This window comes from Anser cygnoides, chromosome 7 (genome assembly GCF_040182565.1).
Source record: "Anser cygnoides isolate HZ-2024a breed goose chromosome 7, Taihu_goose_T2T_genome, whole genome shotgun sequence".
Taxonomy (NCBI): Eukaryota; Metazoa; Chordata; class Aves; order Anseriformes; family Anatidae; genus Anser; species Anser cygnoides.
The window spans coordinates 24,117,814-24,127,431 of record NC_089879.1 but is presented as its reverse complement, the minus strand read 5'-3'; the positions used below and the strand labels follow the sequence as shown (position 1 = coordinate 24,127,431).

The following is a 9,618-nucleotide window of genomic DNA, read 5'->3' as shown; positions in this document are numbered from 1 at the left end:
AGGGATAACGGTGAGCTCACTGAGCCTCCCAGCTGCACGGTGCTCGGTCGGGGCACCCACATGCGAGGGCCTTGCCTGCTCAGGGGCGAGAAGGGAGGTTTCTGAAAGCCTCAAGCGTAGTCAGATACAGCAGTGGCATGTAGGGATGAGAGAAAACGATGACCTGTTCTGGCAGGAATCCTCCCTCAAATGTCAGGACTGTAATTTAAGGAGAAGCAAAAGGAAAAAAAAAATAGTGTATGATTTCCCACTGCTTTCCCTTTCATTTTTTTAACACACCTTATGAAGAAAAAAAACGACGCTGTAATTAAATAGCAAAAGGCCTTCTCATTCCAGCTCTGGCAGGAAGTGAGAGTGCTAGAAATCTGTTACGGTTTTTTATATTGAAGCTGGGCATGTTTTTACCCCATCAAAGACAGGCATGAAAGTCTTTGGTACTTTGCATTGCACATAGAAGATTTACCTGGCAGTGTTGATAGAAGCCACAGAACAGGATATGAGAAATCCTAACCTTTAATAAAGATGAGGATCTCTCCGATATGAAGTATCACATGCAGATCTGCAGGGACATGCTTCATTCTCCTGTGTTTGTTATTCGCCAATTTAAAAGGCAGTTCCTTACTTATATAAGGCCGAGTCTTGGAGTTCATAGGTAAACTTGGATTAAAAACAACTGGAGTCAGCCTTTTTCTAATGACTGCAGTGGCCTTTGGATGAGCTTCTCAATTATTCATTTTTTTATTATTTAGGAAAACTTGTACATATCCTGTTAATTTACTTGGGTAAGTTCTGAATAAAATGTGGTGATGCGATTAGCATTAATATAATACACAAATTGCAGTAATTTGGTTGTTGGGTGCAAGTTCATGGGCTATAGAGAGTTCTTGCTAAATCTGATTTTAGTTTATAGTTTGCAGTGAGACTTAAAAGTTTGATCAGTTTTATATCGCTTAAACTTTTGAAGTGAATACTTCAAAACCATTATAATCATTCATTAAATCAGCAGTTATGACTTTGCTAGATACATTCCCAGTTGGAAATAACTAGTTCAGGCTGCAGAAATCTGACTGACAGCTGACGCTGAATTGCTTCTAAATTCTCTGTAGCAGCATGGTAGCTTCAAGTTTGTTTTATAATTGTTAGAGATTCACGTTCAAAGGTGTAGTTTTGACTTTCTGCTAATCCTTCTGATTTAATCAGTGTAATAGTCTTTCAGCAAAGCAAGTTAATCAAAAATAATCAGGAGTGACAGGAGAAAGTAGATGGTACATCAGATTTTTTTGGGACAGTGCCTGAAAGACTCAGTGGGATCATATCTAATGCGAGCACCTAAGACTATGCCAAGTACCACGATAATTATACAAACTTTGTGTTCTAGTAAATCTTTAAATACCATATAACGAACTGTGGGAACAAGCTCAAGTTCCCACCTCATCAACAAGCAGCAAGAGATGACCTGCTTTTTGGGAAGATGTGTATTTCAACTCATCGTGATTTTTCTATTCTTAATCAACTTTTTGAAGGGGAGAAGAAAGCAAGGGCAGCAAACAGGTTAGGAGCTAGGAGAAGTGTCTCCTGTTAGTGTGTACTTGCTTTAGAGGGAGTTTGTTAGGAACAAAGCCAGGACTGAGTCCTGTAACCCTCACACGTGAATGGTGTAGATGTGACTTAGAGGATCTGGCTTTGCTCTCACTGGAGGTTTTTATTCCTTGGTTCTTATCCCTTGGTTTTTATTCCATGTCTTTCTGCTGTGGTATTCCCAAATTCACCCCATTCAGTACTTACCTTCTGAAGTCCCACCAGCTCTCTGTCTAGAGTCCCACTGCAGTCCCAGGAATTGGTAGGTGCCTCTACCAATTCTTCCCCAACCAGCTGATGAAGAGAGTCCTTCCGTGCTGCTGCAGGTCTCATGAAAACCTGTGCACAAAGAGTTGAGGAACGATGAAGACTTAACAGTTGAAAGCTGTTAAAAGGCAGAACAAAAAACCAATCCGTGTATTGGCTCTAACCTTTGTCTCTGGAGAAGGACATAACCCAGGTGAGGAAAAGGTATGACTCAATTAATGCCATTTGTACATGGGGACTGTAGTATGGAGGTGAGCATCTTTGCCTGAAACATCTTTACCTTCAAGGCCGATGGCTCTAAATGCTTTTCATTCTTTCTCTCCCATCTGCCATGTTCTGACGGCTACGTGCAAACTCTTTTGATGCATTTGTGGCTTATTGATCACTTTTTCACTGGTCACAGGACCCTGAAAGATAGGATGGCAAAGGTGCAGCAGGGTGATTTGTACACATTGAGGTGACACTGAGGTTCTCTTTGAGAACCATATTTGAATTCCTGCTCCAGAGAGAGGTGAGGGGACCCAGCTGTGTTTCTCACTGTTGTTGCACCTAGCATTTAGGATTACTAGTTGGTAGCTGGTGTTGCATGGTACTTAAGAGCTTTGGGTGTAGGCCACATGCACACTGCTGTCAAGTACAGAGCAAAAAGCTGTTCCTCCCCTAAGAGGGCCTTCAAGTGTAATTACAAGTGGAAAGCAATAGATGGATCCAAGCAGAATACGGGATTAAAATAAGTAAATCAAAATGAAAGGAGTAAGGGAAGGTCATGTGCTAGTCTCAGCCTATCTGCATCCTATCCAGATGGTTGTAAATAGTAACCAGAGCATTTTGGGAAGGGTTTTGAAGAAGATACTTGGAAACTATCTTCCTGGAAAGTCTTTGAAAGTGTAGTGGGCAACATGGGAGAAAGAAACAAGGATGCTTAAGCGCGATGTACAGGTGGGCACTGGGTGCAAGCTATGGTTGGGTTTAGGAGGACAGATGTTGAAAGATGTTTTCATCCTCAAAGAAAGGATGAAAAGCTGTCAGTACTTGTTACTGAGCTTCACATGGGGAGGGCTGGCAGAACAGGAGGGAGAGGGTTGGAAAGACACCACCGTATAGGTACAGAAGGGGAAGGAGGTGACATATTTGGATAAAGGCAGGTCTCAAAACCTACCATATTTAGGTGTGCAAAGATTTCAAGCAGAGGAAGAAGAGAGGGAAGTAGTAGAAGAGCCTGGCTGCCTTGCAGGATGAGCATGAATGGCTACAAGAGCAGAAGGAAAAGGGAAAATTTATCTTGCACTTGCTCTGTGATCTCCTGAGATGGCATTAGTTCTGGTGAGTCTGATAAAACGCATGTCCTCTCGCTCCTTATCCTTCAGCTGCAGGAGGGAAGAAGAAATTACATTCTGCTTTTCATCCTTCTTTCTCTCTCTCCTCTCACGAGGAGGACAGTACATAGCCTCTCAAGTTGCCTGCCTCTAAAACCGCAGCTGTATTTTAGCAAGTTTGCTTATCTGCGTGTGGTCTCAGGGAGTGAATCCGAACTGCAGTGATGCACTGGGTCTTTTCTGTCTTCTATAATTTCTTCCATTTGTTTTTCAATTATAAAAAGAAAATTGTAAAATTATTGGAAATTATAAGGGAAATTATAGAAATTATAAGGAAAGCTACAGTGTAATGAAGCATATAAAATCAGTGTTGATGCTGAAATAACTTCTGGCCTTCAGCAGAGGAGACTCGCATGTCTTCATACCGATGAACTAGTAGCACATTTTCACATGAGTATTCCAAATTTTTTACGATTTTCCCAGCAGGTTTCATATTACACAACATTTCAGTTAACCATGGATTATCACTAGAGACGGAGGTGAGGATTTATCTGACAAATGATGATAATTTAAGTAATGATTTAGGTGATGTGCACTTGAATGCTAATTCTGTTGTGGCTTGGAACATGAGGCATGATTAATTTAGACAGTTTTCATGTGACTAAAAGGATCCAGATATCAGCCCACAGCTGTTCCCTTTTTGGAAGGCAGCTCATATTTTTCAAGAGGTGATAGAGTATCAGTTTGCAAGGCATTTTGTTCTCTGTTGTATACTCCGAGACTTCTGTGAGCAAAGGCGGATCCACAAATGAGGATTTAGTCTTCCAGCAGTGTGTCAAGAGCTGCCCGTCCCCCCTCCCAGGTGTGCAGGGACACAGAATAATTAGCTATGATGAGAGTGATTTCGGTGCTCAGGGATGCGTACAGAGCATCATTGCCCCATGTGGGGTTTTTCAGCATCCCACAAGGATGCGTGTGCCTGAGTGATGAGCTCAGCTTGCAGACGAGCTGTCCCAAACACCACTGTCCTTGTAGGGGGCTCCTCTTGGGCCGGAGGCAGCTGCCCATTAGCTCCCAAGAGGATGGAGGGGCTTGGGGAGGGCATATTTGGAGGAGAAAGGGAAATCCTGTACGGGATCAAAGTGAGAGATGAAAAAATGTCAGTATATTTTTTTCCTCCATTCAATTTGTTTCTTGTTTTGGAGACTGTAGGTGCTGCCCTCATTAGAGCGAGCCCATGGAAACCAGTCCTGCTGGAACTTGAGGCCCCAAAAGACATTTCAATGAATGTAAATTTTGAATATAAAACAACAGACAGAATTGGCCAAATTATGTCTAAAATGGGACTTGAGCGCCTGGATTATTCAGAGTCCTTGGAGATGCCTTAATTCTGCATTTCCTGATGTGTGCATGCATGGATAGCGCTCAGCTGCGAGGTGGCCATACACACCGCTCTGTGTCCTACCCCTGCATAATACTCTGTAATTCCAGAAATGACGTTAACTTTAATGATTTAACAAGAAATATAATTACGGTTTCTGCAGCAACCGTGGCTTTAAATATCCTGAATTATGTACATGTATAATCTCAAACATAATGAAATAGTAATGCAGCTCATTGCATGTAAATTACATTCAAAGTTAGGACTGTTAAGAGAAAACCACTTTTGAGTGATCAGGATGGAAAAATACGTATGAGAAACCCCTCCCTAGCATGAGAATTCCTGCTGATTCGTGCTTGGAGAGTTAAAAATAAAATAAAGTAGAGGGTTGCTTTTTGCTTTGGTCCTCTGAGGTCTTGCTTTGGGGTTGGTTGCATTCGAGAAGAGCGTGTCCTGGGAGTGGTGGTAGCCCCTTTGTTCAACCAAAAACTGGCCAAGAAACTTTTGCCTTGGGGAACAAATTAATTTGTGGTGGTTCACTTGCAGTTGGTTTGTTCTCTTGCAGAGACGTAGCGCAACGTGCGCTCGCCAAGAAGAGGAAGGGGGGTGTGAAGATGGGTGGCAGCAGTGTTATGAGCAGGGAGGCAGAGGGAAGGAGTGCAACACGTTGGCTGATACAACAGATGCTCCTAAAATAGCTGGGAAAATTGCCAGTGGGCTGGAAACACTGGAGTGACGGGAGCACAGGACCTCCCTGCCCACCTAAACACCGAAAGGAGCAGTCCTGCCCCCGGCGAGCAGGAGCTGTGAATTCTTTTTTGCTTTAAAAGGCTTTGAGTCTGTGCTACGGCGTGGGCTTGCGAGGACTTTTTTGATCTCTTGCAATCACAGCCCTGTCATCTTGGGTACAGGAGGGGAGGGCAATCCAGCTTTCTCACTCTTATTTAAAACTGAAGTGGTTTCTTTTTATGTTTTGTATCTAACCGGGGAGTTTTCTTTCTTCCTTTTCTTTTGGATTTACATTAGTGTAACTGAGAGGAGGATTTGATTTTATGTCTCCAAATGAGTAGTTCTGTGTTTCATACCCTAGCAGAAGATCTGTGGGGATATGGAGGAGGTTTAGATGTGGCACTGAATACTTGAAGTTTTAATAAGGCCCTAGACATAAATTATGAATCCTTACAGATCACTCTAATAGTCATTAAAGTATGTTATTAATGAATATAAAAAAAGCATGGATCTTTGACTTTGCCTCGGAGTACCTGCGCTTTTCTTGTATTTTGATCCTACAAGTTTAGAGATTCTATTTCTGAGCTGTTCTAGCTGTAGGCAAGCACTTAAGTAAAATCATACTGGGGAGTTAGTGAACTTTTAAACAAAAAGCAGCACACCAGAAGTTAGAACAAAAGACACAGTAACTAGGTGCAGGCAGAGAGAATGATTTTGTCTAGCAGTAGGATTTAAAATATTCAGTATCTCCAGTCTCTTGCCCCTGTCATACTCTGACTAGATCGTGGTAAGTTTAAATACCACTGAAAGAAACATACATTAATTTATGTTGAAAAATCTTATTTTTTTTCTTTTACTGTAAGCAAAGCTGCTAAATCACCATAAACAAGGTGACCTCTTGGGGTAAATTATTTACCTCGGTATGCGCAGAGGCAGTGAATAAGCTAATCTCTTTCTCTCTTTACAGGATACTGTTGTTGAAAAAGTAGTATTTATGTTTAATACTTCCATGGTTGATTTCTCTCCTTAGGCTTATATAACCACCAGATGTCTCTAAAACCATATTCTCTCATAAACATTTTATAGTCTTTGAAGATGTTGAAAATGTGGGATTTATAGGACTATTACATCCATCTACCCAGGGATCAAAAACTCTATTACAATTACCCCAAGTGCAAAGTCAGAAAATTTATTTAGTTGTGCAGATAAGTTTGAGAATTTTCACAAGTCCTCATTTAATCTGTATACAGTAAAATTTAATATATTAACCTCCTTTTGAGACATAAAATTAAAATCCCTGTAGGATACAATAGTTTTATCAAAAATGTATGTAAAAGAAGATTTATTAAGCGGGATAGCAACTCCGTGAATCTGAATATGCCATATGGTATCCTGCTTCCTTGTGCTTGTTTGAAGTTCATTTGGTTTCTTACAAATACACTTTTTAGATTCAAATAAAGAAGTCCCAAATGAAGCAGAATTCTGGATGAACTGGAGAAAAATGTCTGCCTCATGTTCTGAAGGATGCCTGCTGCCCTTCAACTTCCTGTATCAAATCTTGAGGCTGGTAGTTCAGGCAGATCAGATGACAGCCAAGATGCGGTCTCACAGGTATTCAGAACAGGTATGTGCAAGCTGAATATCCTGCTCTGTTATCACCTCTGCCAGCGGGTAGCAAAAAGCACTTCCCCTTGGAAAAGGTGAACTTGACCCTTACAAATTAAGAAGGGTGAGGAGGAAGAGGGTGAATCCAAGGGTCTCCAGTACAGGATATTACCTGTGGCTGGAGCAGGGAATGCCTACATCTGGTGCTTCCTAAGGGGAACCACTTAGCACTAACTAACTTTGCATTTGCACTTCTGCCTTGCCTTGGGAGCATTCAGAGCTGTGATCTGAAGTTAATTCACATCCAGCTGGCGTGGCTGTTCGGTTGGAAGATCTGTAAGAAGCTACTGAACAGGGCAGAGCCCCAGATGTAAGCACAGACACTGCGGTGGTGTCTTGGCCACGGAGCCAAAGCCCGAGTAGAAGGCACTGAGGGCTGCTGCGATGCGGCGGGACTGCTGCTGGTGGCTCTTGCATTTCTCCAGCAGCTGCCTTGGTTCAACTCTGGCTGCCCTCAAAAGCATGGCCATTCAAAAACACTGAATTGGCAGAGCTGCAGCTGTGGTTTGGTGTTTGGAAGCTTTTGTCTTGCTGCCTCCCTGGCTGTCACTGGGTCTTTGGGATGGGATTGTGCTCCATCCATGTCTACAGCCCAGCTAGCACTCGTGAGCTATGCTGAGTGCTCTGGCAGGCAGCAAAGACAAGCTGTAAACCAGACTTTAGTGCAGGGGTGGGTGTGGGCTACTAAGCAGCTGTTAGGTAGTAATAAGTTTCATTGCCAGCTTGAGCCGAAGTGGTTTCTGCTATTGTATGTTTTACCTGCTTCCTATCCGCATAGATGGTAGGAAACAGCTCTGCACCTGAAATGTAATTCCCAAAAGAAGGCAGAGAAAACTCACTTGGGATGGAGTCTGAGTGCCCTACAGGTAGAGCTGTGCTGCTATTAACCATAAGCAAGTGGTTTTCCAAGTTCTAACTATTTTTATGATCCAGTCTTGCTAATTTTGTTTACCATATGAATGCTATTATTGATGTTTATTTAGAGCAACATAAATATAAAATGGCGCTTATCTCCTTAGGAGTCCCAACCCTTTAGTAGCATCTTTGCAGTTGAAAAGAGGTAAGGAACTCTTTATGTTTGCAGTGGAGGGCAAGATGTCTACATTCGTAAGAGTTTGCAGCTCCTGCCCACTACTGTATCTCCAGTGTCCCCACCATTGCCTCCGCTCCCTCCCATGTCTGCAGTGGGTGCTGCAGAGGAGCACAAAAGTGTTGAGACTGGGTTGGGGGGTGGGAGTGCTGTCTGGCTGTCAGCAAGGTCGTGCTGCTTCGCAGCAGCATGTAGTTCTGGAGTTGAGTCTGCAGCCCTTGCGTAAGCGGGGAAACCCACTTACAGCCACTTATGGAAAGGCTGCAGACCAAGAGGCATGATTTTATCCCATCGCCAGTGTTCAAAAAATTGTAGGAATTAAAAAACTTCTGAGACCTCCATGTCTTATCATATTTGTTTATAATTGCCCAATGCGCTCGGGGATTCTCGGAGGAAAAGCAATTTTAGGTTGCATGGAGTAAAACTCAATAAGAAGGCTGGTCTGCCTCGTTCTGTGCTTCACTTTTTCCCTCTTAGTTCAGTAGGAGTACTCTGTAATAGGCTGCAAAAAGCTATTTTCTTTCATGTTAGACCAGAAGCTATTTTTCTTGTGACCGTGTTGCTTTGCTTCACTAAGTGTGAAACAGGACCTAATGCAAAAGGCCAGCTCAGTAAAACGTGCAGGCCCTGATTCATTCGCATGTCAAACACGTCCTTGTAACTCCAGGCTTGCTTAGAGCTTACAAACGTAGTGAAGGGTTTGCAAGATCAAGGCCATTCTGGTTAAATCTAGAAAAGGGCTATACAAGTCTTTCCATTCAAACTTTTTTTTTTTTGATTATGAGTAGCACCCGTAGATTTATTTTAATGACCAATATTTACTGTATTGGGACCAGATTACAAAGTGTTGATTACTGTCTGAGTCACCTCCCAACAGCATCGTTAATGTGGGAACAGACCCAGCAAGGCAGACAAAGTTCAACAGGAGAATGAAGTTCATTTCAACTGACTCCAACCCTCTAAAGGTCAGGAAGCTGGGCTAATGTTTCTCTCTAGCCTTTCCCTTCATCACATCCCATTCAGGAAAATGCAATAGATGGGAAGAATTGTCTTCTCCAGTACCACTTTTCTTCCATTGATCATGGAGGAATCCCATCAACAAGCTCCAATTAGGCATTTAAATGCTCTACCTACACGCATATATGTAGAACATATGCATAAATCATTCATTTTCCTTCCCTGATGTGCAGTTATAGTTGGTAAGTGGGCATATAAAACTTTGAAACCCTTTTTTGCCTGAGTAGGCTGTTTATTACCTTATTCTGTAGAGAACACAATAAATTAATGAGCACCGTGAACTGTATTTACATGGTCACCTGTACACTGTCAGGTGGAACAAGGTTAAGGGATGCACGGGCAAATTTTGTGGCAGTAGGAATGATTTATTATATTATTATTCGTCTTTTGTAGGAACCATTATTGAGTTAATGTAGTGTGTGAATATGAGGCAAGAGTTTTAAAAAACGTGTGCGCTAATCAATAGTTTGTGAGAGCTTGAGAAACAGTTTATTGAAATCAGTCATAATTGGCCATAGATAAAATCCTAATAAATCACTGGTAATGCAGTAGTTCTCTTCAAATTGAAAAAAATT

The 9,618-nt window shown here is 42.2% G+C and overlaps 1 long non-coding RNA gene across 2 annotated transcripts in view; it reads left to right on the top strand.

The window, feature by feature from the left end:
• The first annotated feature begins 2,019 nt into the window (after positions 1 to 2,019).
• The window catches only part of LOC125183419 (uncharacterized), a 29,960-nt gene continuing 22,361 nt past the window's right edge, over positions 2,020 to 9,618 (top strand). The window contains exons 1-2 of one of the 2 annotated variants that reach the window (XR_010832977.1): positions 2,020 to 3,168; positions 6,720 to 6,895. This is a non-coding gene — a long non-coding RNA (uncharacterized lncRNA). Of the gene's footprint in view, positions 3,169 to 6,293; positions 6,896 to 9,618 lie in introns of those variants that run through there. The other variant, XR_010832976.1, reaches the window with a different exon arrangement.